We start from the raw sequence: 16,308 nt of genomic DNA, 5'->3' as shown, positions 1-16,308 counted from the left end.
GGCCCTCTGGGGGCTAAAGAGTGAAAGCAAGAAGAGAATCCCAGAGCGGAGAGAAAGAAGTTCTAATTCTGCATATGAACCCAGATAAGTCTGATTCATAAGTGAGACAGACTCAAACTAGCAGAGCAAAGGCTTTGTGAAGTGTACTGGGATTTTAACCACCACCCACAGAAGATCAAGACAGCTTGAAGTCAATCTAACCAGATTGATTTCTTGCCAAAACAAAAACAGCATTTTCCAGATGATTGTAACATGATCCACAAAAACATAACTTCCATCCAATGCCACAATATAGTAAATATTATACCTTGTAGATCCTGGGATCCCTGTGCAGTTGCTTCTCTGTCTATTATGTCATATGGATCCACAATCCATCCATACAACAGAATATCTAAGGCCCTAAGAAGAATATTTACAAAATTATGTGACATAGAAACAAACATGGAAATGTGAACACTTGGGTGAAATAGACAATCTGCACATGTCAATCCTGAGATGACCTGGACTTCGGAATTTTTACACACAGTCTTATAGTTCTTATTACTACATCCCATGAGGTCAAGAAAAATACACTAGAAATGATTTTAAAATATATGAATTTTCAAAAGAGAAATGTTGAAAAGAGAACCAAACAAAATTTAGAACTAAAAATGTAAAAAATAAAAATTCACGGAAGAGACTCACTAGATGCAAACTAGATGAAAAAGGAATGAGTCAGTGAACCTTGAAGATATATCAATAGAATTTAATATGAAGAACAGAGATAAGGAAATACAAGGAAAAAATGAATTAACAGTGATATCAGCAAGATGATGAAAGAGGAAGTTCTAAGCCCTCATACTCCCACAGAAACATCAAATAAATACAGACCGACTAAAATAACTTGATGAGTTCTGGAAACTAGTCAGATACCTCCAGCAAACAAGTGAATGCCCAATCAAGAAAGTCACCTTAAAAATGGTAGGAACTGGCAGGGCACAGTGGCTCATGCCTGTAATCCAAGCACTTTGGGAGGCCGAGGCAGGCGGATCACAAGGTCGGGAGTCCAAGACCAGCCTGGCCAACACGGTGAAACCCCATCTGTACTAAAAATATAAAAAATTAGCCAGGCTTGATGGCACACACCTGTAGTCCCAGCTACTCAGGAGGCTGAGGCAGAAGAATCGCTTGAACCTGGGAGGTGGAGGTTACTATGAGCCGAGATTGTGCCACTATATTCCAGCCTGGGTGACAGTGAGACTCCACCTTAAAAAAAAAAAAGTAGGAATTTGTGGGGAAAAGAAAGAGAGATCAGACTTACTGTGTGAAAAGAAAAGGGGGAAATGTAGGGAAAAGAAAGAGAGATCAGACTGTTACTGTGTCTATAGACACAGTAGAGATCAGTCTGATCTCTCTTTCTTTTCCCCACAGGAATTTTTGTAATATTTGCTCTTACCCTCCTCCCTGTGTGGTGCAGTCAGAGGCAACTGGCCCAATCCCCTGTTCCCTCCCTCAGGACAGGAGCAGAGTGAAACTTGTTGTAACATCCTGGCCTGTCTGTGGGCTGCCTATGGAACTGGTGTCTATAATGTCCAACTCAGATATCAGACAGGAAACAGCAAATAGTTTTGATTTCAGGCTGGAAGCCACAGAAGGCAGTGGTGAGCAACGCAGCACATGAAAACTACACAGGGATTGCTGCCCTGTGGGCTTCTGAGGGCAGGAGATTACAAACAGAAGAATACAATAGAGTATCTAAGGCCCTAAGAAAGAGCTGCAGTGAGACTTTAGGAAATGAAAACCTTTAAAATCACCTGCGATGGGGAGGAGGCGCCACAAACACATTCACCGGAAGGAAGCATGCCTAGAAAATACCCGAGAAGACCTGGACTAATCTCAGATTAGTGAAGGTCTCATGGGCTCACAAATTAGTGAGGTCTTACATGCCAGTCTGCAAAGACTGGGAGAGTGGCCACATTTTTTTTAAATACCCAATTTTCAAAAAGAGATCATAAGGCATGTAAAGAACCAGGAAAAGATGGCCCATTCAAATGAAAAAAATACATCTCCAGAAACAGTTCTGGAAGAAACACAGGCATCAGGCTTACTAGACTTTAAAACAACTGTCGGCCAGGTGCAATGGCTCATGCCTGTAATCCCAGCACTTTGGGAGGCCAAGGCAGTCAGATCACTTGAGGCCAGGAGTTTGAGACTAGCCTGGCCAACATAGTGAAACCCCATCTCTACTAAAAATACAAAAAAATTGAGACATGGTGCTGCACACCTGTAATCCCAGCTACTCAGGAGGCTGAGGCATGAGAATCACTGGAACCCAGGAGGCAGAGGTTGCGGTGAGCCAAGATCACATGACTGCACTCCAGCCTGGGCAACAGAGTGAGACTCTGTTTCAAAACAACAAACAACAACAAAAAAACCCCACAACTGTCAAACATACTCCCAGAACGAAATAAAAACAGGAACAAAGAACCAAAGAAAGGAAAGCATATGAACAAAATGAGAATATCAATAAAGATAGAAATCATAAAAAAAAATTCTTGAGCTGAAAAGTACAATAACTGATTTGAAAATTTTATTAGAGGAGTTCAACAGCAAACTCAAATAGAAGAAAGAATAAGCAAATTTGAAATCAGCTCATTTGAAATTATTGCATTTGAGAAGCATACAGAAGAAAAATACAGTGAACAGAGGCTTAGGGACTTATGAGTTGCCATCACGCTGACCAATACATGCATAATGGGAGTCCCAGAAGGAGGTGAGAAAAATGAGAAGAGCGACTATTTGAATAAATAATAGCTGAAAACATGCCAAATATGAGGAAAGACATGGATATACAAATCCAAGCTCAATGGTCTTCAAGTAGGACAAACCTAAAGAGACCCATACGGAAATACATAATCAAAGCTGGCAAAAATGCCAGATAAAGAGAATCTTGGAAGGTATCAAGAGAAAAGTTACTCATTATGTACAAGAGATCTGCAATAAGACTATCAGTGTATTATTTCAGTAAGAACCTTGGAGATTAGAGGCAGTAGGATGATATATTTAAAGTGCTGAAAATTAAAAAAAAAAGAAAAAACAACTGTCAACTGAGAATTCTATACCTGGTAAAATATTTCTTCAAAAATGAGGGAGAAATTAAGACATTCCCATAAAAACAAAAGCTGAGGGAGTTTATTATTACTACACCTGCCCTACAAGAAATGTTAAAAGAAGTCCTTCAGTTTGAAATGAAATAATGCTAGATGGTAACTGGAAGACATATGAAAATATAAAGTTCTCCAGTAAAGGTAAATATATGAACAAATATAAAAATAGTAGGAATGTAATTTTTGTTTATAGCTCCACTTTGGATTTTCTACAGGATTTAAGAGACAATTGCATAAAATAATTATGAATCTATGTTAATGAGTATATAATATTAAATGGTATAATTTGTGACATCAATAATATAAGGGGAGAAGAGCTTTAAGGAAGTAGAGTTTTTATACACAACTGAAGTTAAGTTGGTATCAATTAATATAGATCATCATAACTCTAGGATATTATATGTAATGCCCAAGGTAAACACCAAGAAAATATACACAAGCAGAAGTGAGAAAGGAATCAAAATGTGCCATTACAACAACTTTAAACATAAAGGAAGGAAGGCAGTAATCAAGGAAATGAGGGAGAAAAAAAGCTGTAAGGGACAGAGAAAACAAAATGGCAAAAGTAATTGCTTTCTTAGCAATTACTTTAAATATAATTGGATTGAAAACATATCAAAAATCATAAGTTGGCAGAGTGGATATAAAACCAGAATCAACTGTATACTGTCTAAAAGAGTCTCACTTTAGATCTGAGGATATGAGTAGGGTGAAAGTGTAAGGATTAAAAAGATATTCCATGCCAATAGTTATAAAGAGACAGCAGAAATGGCTATACAATTGATAAAATAGACTTTAAGTAAAAGAGACAAAGAAAGACATAATATAATGCTAAAAGGCTCAATTTACCAAGAAGATATGACAATTATAAACATATACACTAAATATTAGAGCTCCAAACTATATGAAGCAAACATTGACAAAATTGAAGAATAAATGGCTCTGCAATAATAGTAGAAAACTTCAATACCTCCACTTTCTTCAGTGGATAGAGAACCAGGCAGAAGATCATAGGGGAACACAGGACTTGAAAAATACTATAGACCAACTGGACCCAACAGACACATACAGTACACTGCACTTAATGACAACAGAATATGTATTTTTTAAGTGCACATGGAGCATTTTCCAAGAAAGATCATACGTTAAGCCATAGGACATCTTAATAGATTAAAAATTGAAATATGAAATAGCATTTCTGATCACAATGAAATGAAACTAGAAGTTAACAGCAAAAACCTGGACAATTCACAAGTATGTAGAAATTAAATAACACACTTTTAAATAACCAATGGGTCAAGAAAAATCACAAAGAAAAAAATTTAAAATACCTTGACATGAATGAAAACACTACAAACCAAAACTTATGGGAGGATGTGAAAGCAGTGCTAAAATGGAAATTTGCAGCTGCAAACACATTAAGAAAAAAGAAAGATTTCAAATAACCTAGTTTTACACCATAAAAAACTAGAAAAAAGAACAAACTAAAACCAAAACTAGCAGAAAGAAGAAAAAAATAAATATTAAAGATAAATACTAGCAATGAACATTCCAAAAAAGAAATTGAGAAAAACCATTCAATTTATAACATCAAAAATAACCAAGTTTAGGAATCAGTTTATCCAATGAGGCAAAAGACTGTGTGAAAACTAGAAAAAATTACTGAAATAAATTACAGAAGACATAAATAAATGGGAAGACTTCACATGTTCATGGATTAAAAGGCTTAGTATTACTGAGATATTAACACTACCCAAAGTGATTTGCACATTTAATGAAATTCTATCAAGATCCCAACAATGTGTTTGCAGATATATAAAATGTATTCTAAAATGCATATGGAATCTTAAGGAACCCCAAATAGGCATAATTACCATACGATCCCTCAATTCCACTTCTGGGTATGTCTTAGTGCATTTTTGTTGCTATGATAGAATACCACAAACTGAGTAATTTATAAAGAAAATGTATTTATTTGGCTCATGGTTCTGGAGCCTGGGAATCCAAGATTGAGGGGCCACATCTGGTAAGGGTCTTCTTATTGCATCATATCATGGCAAAAGGCATAGCATGTCAAGGAACCACACATGTGAAACAGAAAAAGGAGGTTGACCTTCTGACATACTAACCCACTTCCACAATAATGGCATTCATCCCCTCATGAGAGCAGAACCTTCATGACCTAATCACGCCTTAAAGGTCTCACCTTTCAATACGTCACATGGCAATTAAATTTCAACATAAGTTTTGGAGAAGACATTTAAACCATAGCAGAGAATATACCCCAAATAATTGACCAGCAGAGACTTGAACAGATATTTGCATACAACGCATTATTCACAAGATAGAAAAGTAAAAACAACCCAAGTGTCCATCAACAGAGGAATGGATAAACGTAGTCTATATTTAGAATGAAATATTATCAGCCTTAAAAAAGAATAAAACTCTGATACATGCTACAACATGGATGAACCTTGAAGACATTATGCCAAGTGAAATAAGCCAGACACAAAAGGACAAAAATTGTATGATTCAACAGGCAAATTCGTAGAGTCAGAAAATAGAATAATGGTTACAAGGTGCTGAGAAGATAAAGGAGTAGGAAATTATTGTTTAAAGGAGAAACAGTTTCATTATGGGACGATGAAAATGTTCTAGAGAAGGATAGTGATGATAGTTGCATAACAATGGGAATGTACTTAATGCCACTAACTTAATTACACTGAAGCACTTAAAATGGTAAATCTTATGTTATGCACATTTTACTGTAAGAAATATTTTTTAAAAAGCAATGCAATTCACCATATTAATAGAATAAAAGAAACATATTATTCATAGATACAGAGAAAGCATTTGACAAAATTCTACATTCATGTGTAATAAAAACAACTAGAAGCAGTAGGGAATTTTCTCAAACTTATAAAAGGAATCCGCAGAAACTTAGAGTAAACAAAACACTGAATTGTTTTTTCTGTGAGATTGAGAAAAAAATGAAAGATGTCTGCTTTTACCACATCTGTTCAACACTGTGCTGAAAATCTTAGTCATTGCAATAAGGTAAAGAAAGGAAATAAAAGAATAAAGAATGGAAAGGAAGATGTAAAAATGTTTCTGTATTTGCAGATAATATGACTATTTACATAAAAAAAATCCCAAGGAATTACATGATCCAGCAATCCCACTTCTGGGTATTTATCCAAAAGAATTGAAATCAAAATCTTGAAGAGACATTAACACCTCTATATTCATTGAAGCACCATTCACAATAGCGAAAGTATGGGAAAAATGTAAATGTTTGACAGAGAAGTGGATAAAGAAAATGTGGTGTATATATACACTGAAATACTTGTCAGCCTTTTAAAAGACAGAAATTCTGTAATATGTGACATCGTAGACGCACCTTGAGGACATGCTAAGTGAAATAAGCCAGTCACAGAAATAATGCATGATTCCGTTTATATGAGGCATCTAAAACAGTCAAAATCATAGAATCAAAGAGTGGAATGATGGTTACCAGGGCCTTGTGGGAGGGGGAAATGCGAGTTAATAATCAACCGGCTTAAAGTTTCACATAATCAAGGTGAATAAGCTCTAAATATCTGTTTACAACACTGTCCACAATAATGTATTACGTGCTTAAAAATTGTTGAGAGTTTTAAGACCTCATGTAAAGTGTTCTTATCACAATAAAAGAGAAATCCCAGAGAATCTAAAAAATAGCTACCAAAAGTAATACATTAATGTACAAGTTTGCAGTATACTATGATAATAAACAAAAATCAATTGTACCCTTATATTTCATATTTTTCATTTACAGTGGTGCTATAAACTATAAAATACCTAGTGTCAAGGCTCAGAAAATGATACTCCAGAGTATGGCACTTTGGCATGTTGAATGCTTTGGATTAAATGGAAGGCCTCGAAACCAAGGTCTCTCTAACCTTCCCTTGTTTCTTCCCACAAGTGCAGGGAGGGGCTCTCTCTAAAGTTCCCGTATCTGACTGAGGGAAGTTATTCTCAAAGAAAAACAATTGCCTTTAATATTATGTCTGAACTCTCATTAACCAGGAAAGATTAATCACCAAAGAAAAAATAAAGGTTGTCACCACACCCACCTAGACAGACTTCTCATGTACTCTTCTGAGGGCTATTCTGAGAGACTTTATCTGCATAAGGCAAACTTTGTTCATGGTGTAGTTCCACCCCTCACCTTCCCATAACTTGTTGCCATCTCTCCCAGAGCTCAGAGGGACTCTGTCCCAGGCTATTGTCTCTTTTTTGGGCCCAGTCATCTCCCCTAAATATAATTTACTTTTCCTCTAAAATTCCTTACATCCCCCACCTTCCTCTCCTCTATGAAGGGGGCATTTAGTCATCAACCACCTGGCCCTTCTTTGAATTTTCATAACTTGTGTGACTCTCATGCACTTGCACCTTAATAAATCTGTATGCCTTTTCTCCTGTTAATTTGTCTGTTGTTGAGTTTAGCAGACTGCTTTCATCAACCTTCAGAGGGAAAAAGGAAAGCTCCTTTTACCCCTGTGCTAGTAATAAATATAACAAAAAATATCTAAGACTTCTTCACTGAAAACTACAAAACATTGTTAGGAGACCTTAAAGAAGACCTAACCAAAGGGCAAACATATCTTGTCCATGTTGAAAGTCTCAATATTATTAAGATGGAAGGTCTTCCCTATTGATCCTGATTCAACTCAATCCCAAACAAATTCTAGTAGTCTTTTTGTAGAAACTAACAAATTGGTTCTAAATTTTTATGGCAATGCAAAGAACCTAGAATAATCAAAGCAATTTTTAAAGCAGAAGATCAAAGTCAGATGCCTAACACTACCTTATTTCAGGACCTGGCCGCAGTAAGAAAGTCTTGTTTGGGCAAAGACATACAGATAAATGGAGCAAAATAGGATCCAGAAATACACTCAAATATACGTGGAAAATCATTTTTTATGAATGTGCCAAAGCAGGCCGGGTACAGTGGCTCATGCCTGTAATCCCAGCACTTTGAGAGGCCAAGGTGGATGGATCACTCTCAAGTGAGTTCAAGACCAGCCTGGCCAAACATGGTGAAACCCAGTCTTTACTAAAAATACAAAACTTAGTTGGGTGTGGTAGTAGGCACCCGTAAACCCAGCTACTCTGGAGGCTGACACAGAAGAATTGCTTGAACCCGGGAGGCAGAGGTGGTGTGAGTCAAGATCGCACCACTGCACTCCAGCCTGGGTGACAGAGTGAGACTCCATCTCAAAAAAGTGGGGGGCGCCAACCCCCTTTGGGTCTCCTCCCTTTGTATGGGAGCTCTGTTTCCACTCTTTTAAATCTTGCAACTGCACACTCTTCTGGTCCGTATTTGTCATGGCTTGAGCTGAGCTTTGGCTCGCTGTCCACCACTGCTGTCTGCCACCATTACAGGTCCGCGGCCGACTTCCACCCTTCCGAATATGGCAGGGTGTCCGCTGTGCTCCTGATCCAGCAAGGCACCCATTGCCACTCCTGATCGGGCTAAAGGCTTGTCATTGTTCCTGCATGGCTAAGGGCCCAGGTTCATTCTAATCGCGCTAAACAGTAGTCGCTGGGTTCCATGGTTCTCTTCTAATAGAGCTATACCTCTCACCATATGGCCCAAGATTGCATTCCTTGGAATCCGTGAGGCCAAGAACCCCTGGTCAGAGAGCAAGAAGCTTGCTGCCATCTTGGAAGCAGCCTGCCACCATCTTGGGAGCTCTAAGAACGAGGATTCCCTGGTAACATTTTGGCGACCACGAAGGGACTCTCCAAAGCGGTGAGTAATATTGGACCACTTTCGCTTGCTATTCTGTCCTATCCTTCCTTAAAATTGGAGGAAAATACCGGGCACCTGTTGGCCAGTTAAAAACTATTAGCGTGGCCACCAGACTTAAGATTCAGGTGTGAGGCTGTCTGGGGACGCACTTTCTAACAACCCCCAAACCTTCTAGGTTGGCAGCGTTGGTCTGCCTGGAACCAGCTTCCGCTTTCAATTTTCCTGGGGAAGCCGAGGGCCAACTAGAGGCAGAAAGCTGTCATCCCGAACTCCTGGCGTTAGCTGGTTGAGATCATGGCACAGGCAAAGTCTCTACTCAACAGTCTCCCGTGTGTGTGCCCCTACTTTTCCTTCTGACCCATACCTCCTGGGTCCCAACCATGATTTTCTTGAAAGTGTAGCCCCAAAATTCTCCTTACCTCTGAATCTACTTCCTCCGATCTCTGTCTCCTAGGTACTAATGCTTGAGACCTTCACTTCCTCTCCCAAGTATTAGAGCAAGTTTTATCTCCAAAAGCTTCTAAGGAAGCTCTACACTGTGTCCTTAGGCATCTAGGCTATGAACCCAGGGAGTCTTTTCCCTGGTGTCCCTCCCAATTTAGGCATACAGCTCTAGACATGGGCAGTTATGTGAGACCCATTCCCCACCACCCTTGCCAGGGCCTTAGAACTGATGACCCAGTACTTTAACAACTGGAACTGGGTCTAAGACAACATAATAGATCAGGATGAAAGCAAATTGAGTAAGTCAAGGAGAGAAGAGACAGAGAGAGACAGAGAGAGAGAAAAGAGACAAAAGAGAGGGAGAGAAAGAAAAAGAGAGATAGAAGTAGTAAAGAAAAAACAGCATGCCCTATTCCTTTAAAAGTCAGGGTAAATTTAAAACCTATAATTGATAATTGAAGGTCTTCTCCGTGACCCTATAACACTCCAATACTACCTTGTTGCCTTCTCCGTGACCCTGTAACACTCCAATACTACCTTGTTGTCAGCGTAAACAAGGGTGTAGCCTGAAAACACTGAGACCACTGACAACCAGTAAATTTCCTATCAAAAATCCTTAACCCAGAAACCCGCGGATGGTCCAAATGCATTCAATCTGTAGTGGCAACTGCTTTGCTAACAGAAGAAAGCAGAAAAGTAACTTTTAGAGGAAATGTCATTTGGAGCACACCTCACCAGTTCAGAATTATCCTAAGTCAAAAAAGCAAAACGGTAGCTTACTAACTCAAATCTTAAAGTATGGGGCTATTCTCTTAGAAAAAGGTGATTTAACATTAACCACTGAAAATTCCCTTAACCCAGCAGATTTCCTATCAGGGGATTTAAATCTTAATTACCATACAAAGGTCCAACCAGACCTAGGAGGAACTCCGTTCAGGACAGAACAATAGATGGTTCCTCCCAGGCGATTTAGTGAAAAAACCACAATGGGTATTCAGTAATTGATAGGGAGACTCTTGTGGAAGCAGAGTCAGGAGAATTGCCTAATAATTGTTCTGCTCAAAAGTGCAAGCTGTTTGCACTCAGCCAAGCCTTAAAGTACTTACAGAATCAAAAAGTTTCTATCTCAATCCTGACTCAAAAGGTTACCTACACCCTCTCTGAAATGAATTTGCATAAGAATTGTTGTTTATGGGAATGCATCTTGATGGGGCAGCTGGGTTGTTATGAAATACTCAGGAACCCAGCCCAGCTCCAGAACTCACTTCTGAGAACAAAGGCAATGTTGGGCATGCTGGTAAAGGACCACTAGAATCCAGCAGCCCGGACCTCTTTCTTTGTGATCAAGAAAGGCGGGAAAACAGGTGCAGGACTGCTACATTGGTGAGTGTAACCAATCCAATAAGCAGAGGTCCATGGGTGGTTACGCACCCTGGAAAGGAATAAGCATTAGGACCGTAGAGGATGCTCTAGGACTCATGCGCATCAGAAAATGACTAGGGGTGCTGGCATCCCTATGTTCTTTTATCAGATGGGAAACGTCCCCCGCAAGGTAAAATGCCCCTAAGATGTATTCTGAAGAATTCGGCCCAGTCAGAGTGTATGTACCTTTTTCCCTGTCAGACTTGAAGCAAATTAAAATAGACCTAGGTAAATTCTCAGATAACCTTGATGGCTATATTGATGTTTTACAAGGGTTAGGACAATCCTTTTATCTGACATGAGATATAATGTTACTGCTAGATCAGACACTAACCGCAAATGAGAGAAGTGCCACCATAACTGCAGCCTGAGAGTTTGCCAATCTCTAGTATCTAAGTCAGGTCAATGATAGGATGACAACAGAGGAAAGAGAACAATTCCCAATAGGCCAGCAGGCAGTTCCCAGTGTAGACCCTCATTGGGACGCAGAATCAGAACATGGAGATTGGTGCCACAGACATTTGCTAATTTGTGTGCTAGAAGGACTAAGGAAAACTAGGAAGAAGCCTATAAATTATTCAGTGATGTCCAGTATAACACAGGGAAAGGAAGAAAATCCTACTGCCTTTCTGGAGAGACTAAGGGAGGCACTGACGAAGCATACCTCTCTGTCACCTGACTCTACTGAAGACCAACTAATCTTTTTTTTTTAGATTTGTAGAATAAAAATATTTATTCACATAATTTTAAACTAAAGTTGAGGCTAATAAATCTTCCGTGGTAATGATTTAAGTGCAAGTGATGCTTGGCTTTCTTTAACATTCATTTCTTTTCTTCTTAGTGAAGGCATATCAGTTATTCTTGAACAAGTCAATACAGCTTTGCAAAAGGGAGACATCGTTCTGTGGGGGAAAAAGTCAAGGCAGACCAACGAATTATTAAAACTTGCCATATACCTGTAATGACGCAAGTCCACCAACATAGCTTTTCACAGGAAATTTAAAGTCAGCCAGAGCAAGCTGGCCCTTCTCTTCATTAAATCTCAGATGAACTGCAACATACCACTCATCCCAATTTCATGTGGGAGAGCTCCTCTCCCTCCGTGGGTAAGGCCACCAGCCAAAGAGCTGACGTTCGCTCCAGCACCTCTGCCCTCACCTGCTTGCTCCTAAATGTGATCCTGCTTACTGTAACTTCTTAGACGCTATGTCAGTGCGTTGTTTTATGAAGGCGAGGGCCTTGGAAAGATAGCATAAAAGTTGCCAGAAATTAGGGCTGGGAGCCGTAGCTCACACCTGTAATCCCAGCACTTTGGGAGGCCAAGGCAGGTGGATCGCCCGAGGTCAGGAGTTCAAGTCCAGCCTGGCCAAAATGGTGAAACCCTGTCTCCTGGCATGTTTTATTTCCAGTTCAGACGTTTCCATTAGATTCTTTCTAAATGCTGCCACTCCTTTCTGTTTGAAATTTATCAGTTCTTCTTTTGCAGATTCGAAAGGTTGTTCAAATTTCTGGCAGCACTCCTGCTGGTGTGCCTCAGCCAACTTGATGTCTTTGCTCTTTAACCGGACCTTATCCAGAGATTCGTTTGAGTTATCATAGTCAATGAGGGCTTTGGTGCGTCTGTATAAGAGATCCTTAGCAACTTCGATGTTGAGCGTGTAGTATCAGAGGAGCTCTGTTAGCTTCAAATCTTCATCTGACAAAACTCGACCCTCTACTCTCCTAAGTTTATCAAATAGCTCAGCAACCTTCAATAGGTACTTTTTGATGACTGTGGCTCTTCTAAAGCCAGGCTATGTAAGCAGGCTGCAGTGTGGATATAGTCATCGGCAACATTTTTATGAGATCTGGTCATTTTGTCAGCTTTCACACAAGAATCTTTGATCCTATTGTAATAGTTAATAGGGAAGTTCTTCTCTTGATCAAGGAAGTCATCTACCTCCTTAACTCCAGTAAAAAGGACTTCAGCACTTTTCACCACACTTTTGAAGAAGCCTCCAAACATCCCTTTAGTATTTTTCCACCTAACACTTAGATCCTGATCATATTCTAGGAAAACATGGGAGTGGCGATCTTTACTGAGAACAGGGTGAGATGAAAGCCATTGAAGAAAGCCTTCATGGGAGGACACAGTCTTCTTAAAAACATCGAGATACTCAGCTTCCAGTTCTTGTATCATCTTGGCAAATTCTTCTTTGGTCATAGACCCTTCACCTTCTCCCAGTTTCTGCATCTTCTCTTGAGGACCATCAAAGTCGGGCTTCGTAGGAGCAGTTGGAATCTGAAGCAGAGGCAGGAGCTCAAGAGCCTCTTGTCTCAGCAGTGATGTTTTCTAGTTGGTGCCTTATTCTACTCTTGCTGGTTCACAGGAGACAACCACTCCACACCTGTGGGGCTACTTAAAAGTCAACTCCTGTTTTTTCTTAACCTTCCTTATTTCTTCTGGCCATTTAGAATGAGGTGTCTTCCTGAGTGTTGCGTATTCACTTTGATGGCAATCATTTGTTCAGTTTTTCCATTACAGACAATCATTCCGAGCACAACAGTGTTTATACTGCTTCAATGTTGGCCTAAAACTAGTACAATGAATGCTAAGCACCAATGATTAGCCGTCAAGATTATAAAGTCTCCAGTATTCCAAAGGAATTTTTTCCTAATCCTAAAGGATAATCAAGGACTCTAATTTCGAATGAACAGAACATATCTAAATATAAGCTTGGGTACTAATTTTGTTTTATTAAGAAATCATCATTTGGACAGGTTCTTCAGTCTGCCTGGCAGGACAAAATGCATGGAAATCTCCTTTAAAATCAGTTAAGACTCTGTTCCTGCAGCCAAGAATTAGCAATCAAGGGCTGAAAAGTGCCTCCTTGAGCACTTTTTTTGTTTTTGGCAGACAGAGTTTTGCTCTGTCACCCAGGCTGGAGTGGAAGGCCAACTAATCTTAAAGGATAAGTTTATCACTCAGTGAGCTGTAGACATTAGAAAAAAACTTCAAAAGTCTGCTTTAGGCCAGGAACAAAATTTAGAAACCCTATTGAACTTGGCAACCTCAGTTTTTTTATGATAGAGATCAGGAGGAGCAGGTAGAATAGGACAAACGAGATAAGAAAAAGGTCACTGCGTTAGTCATGGCCCTGAGGCAAGCGGACATTGGAGGCTCTGGAACACGGACAGTCTGGGCAAATCGAATGCCCAATAGGGCTTGCTTCCAGTGTGGTCTACAAGGACACTTTAAGAAAGATTGTCTGAATAGAAATAAGCTGTCCCCTTGTCCATGTCCCTTATGTCGAGGGAATCACTGGAAGGCCCATTGCCTCAGGGGATGAAGGTCTTCTGAGTCAGAAGCCACTAACCAGATGATCCAGCAGCAGCACTGAGGGTGCCTGGGGCAAGCGCCAGCCCATGCCATCACCCTCACAGAACCCCGGGTATGCTTGACCATTGAGGGCCAGGAGGTTAACTGTCTCCTGGACACTGGCATGGCCTTCTCCATCTTACCCTCCTGTCCCGGACAACTGTCCTCCAGATCTGTCACTATCCGAGGGGTCCTAGGACAGCCAGTCACTAGATACTTCTCCCAGTCACTAAGTTGTAACGGGGGAACTTTACTCTTTTCACATGCTTTTCTAATTATGCCTGAAAGCCCCACTTCCTTGTTAGGGAGAGACATTCTAGCAAAAGCAGGGGCCATTATACACCTGAACATAGGAGAAGGGGAAACCAAGCCCCAGTACTCAGCAGGAGAAATAGAATGGGGAACCTTATGAGGACATAGTTTCCTTCCCTCAGGATGGCTAGCCACTGAAGAAGGAAAAATATTTTTGCCTGAAGCTAACCAATGGAAATTACTTAAAACCCTTCACCAGACCTTTCACTTAGGCATTGATAGCACCCATCAGATGGCCAAATTATTATTTACTGGACCAGGCCTTTTCAAAACCATCAAGCAGATAGTCAGGGCCTGTGAAACGTGCCAAAGAAATAATCCCCTGCACTGCAGGCCATACATTTCAATCCCTGTATCTTTAACCTTCTTGTTAAGTTTGTCTCTTCCAGAATCGAAGCTGTAAAACTACAAATGGTTCTTCAAATGGAGCCCCAGATGCAGTCCGTGACTAAGATCTACTGTGGACCCCTGGACCGGCCTGCTAGCTCATGCTCTGATGTTGATGACATCGAAGGCACTCCTCCTGAGGAAATCTCAACTGCATGACCTAATTCACCAGGAAGCAGTTAGAGTGGTTGTCGGCCAACCTCACCAACAGCATTTGGGTTTTCCTGTTGAGAGGGTGACTAAGAGACAGGACTAGCTGGATTTCCTAGGCCGACTAAGAATCTCTAAACCTAGCTGGGAAGGTGACTGCATCCACTTTTAAACACAGGGCTTGCAACTTAGCTCATACCTGACCAATCAGGTAGTAAAGAGAGCTCACTAAAATGCTAATTAGGCTATAACAGGAGGTAAAAAAAGAGCCAATCATCTATCGCCTGAGAGCACAGGGGAAGGGACAATGATCAGGATATAAATCTAAGCAATGGCTACCCCCTTTGGATCTCCTCCCTTTGTGTGGGAGCTCGGTTTTCACTCTATTAAATCTTGCAAAAAAAAAAAAAAAAAGTGCCGAAACAATTCAATAGGGAAAGGAAAATCTTTTCTTTTTCTTTTTCTGTGAGATGGAGTCTTGCTCTGTCACCCAGGCTGGAGTGCAGTGGTGCGATCTTGGCTCACTGCAAGCTCTGCCTTCCAGGTTCATGCCATTCTCCTGCCTCAGCATCCTGAGTAGCTGGGACTACAGGCACCTGCCACCACGCCCGGCTAATTTTTTGTATTTTTAGTAGAGACGAGGTTTCACCGTGTTAGCCAGGAAGGTCTTGATCTCCTGACCTCGTGATTCACCCACATCGGCCTCCCAAAGTGCTGGGATTACAGGTGTGAGCCACCACACCCGGCCAGGAAAATCTTTTCAACACATGCCAATGGATCAACTAGATAGCCAAATAGAAAACAGAAATTAACATCAAACCAATGAATATCAAAACCTATACAAAAATAAAGTAAAATGGCCTACCAACCTAAATTTAAAGCTTAAAACTACAAAACTTCAATAAGGAAATATAGGAGCAAATCTTGGCAACCTTGGACTTGTCAAAGGAGTCTTAGAATATAAAATGCAAAAACTGTAAAAGAAAAAAAATTGATGAATTGAGAATATAAAACCTTTGTTCTTCTGTATTATCATGAAATAATGAAAGGCAAGCCACCATCTGGGATTAAATATTTGCAATGCTTATATCAAAGAATTTTACATTGAAAATATGAAAAAAGCTCTCACAACTTAATAAGGCAAAGAAAATTTAAAGTAAGCAGAAGATGTGAACCTGTTGATTTAAATGTTTATCTCATCTGAAAAACATTTTTACGGCAACGTATTGGTTTGTTTGTTTGTTTTTGAGACGAAGTTTCGTTCTTGTTGCCCAGGCTGGAGTGCAATGGTG

The 16,308-nt window shown here is 40.1% G+C and overlaps 1 protein-coding gene and 1 pseudogene across 1 annotated transcript in view; both read right to left on the bottom strand.

The window, feature by feature from the left end:
• Nucleotides 1-16,308, bottom strand: part of LOC103222260 (testis expressed protein 56) — a 39,487-nt gene that overhangs the window by 7,713 nt on the left and 15,466 nt on the right. The gene's annotated exons all lie outside the window — the stretch shown is intronic.
• LOC103222259 (sorting nexin-5-like) lies at nucleotides 11,576-13,084 on the bottom strand (annotated as a pseudogene).

This window comes from Chlorocebus sabaeus, chromosome 17, assembly GCF_047675955.1.
Source record: "Chlorocebus sabaeus isolate Y175 chromosome 17, mChlSab1.0.hap1, whole genome shotgun sequence".
Lineage (NCBI taxonomy): Eukaryota > Metazoa > Chordata > Mammalia > Primates > Cercopithecidae > Chlorocebus > Chlorocebus sabaeus.
This window is presented reverse-complemented; position numbering and strand designations above follow the sequence as displayed.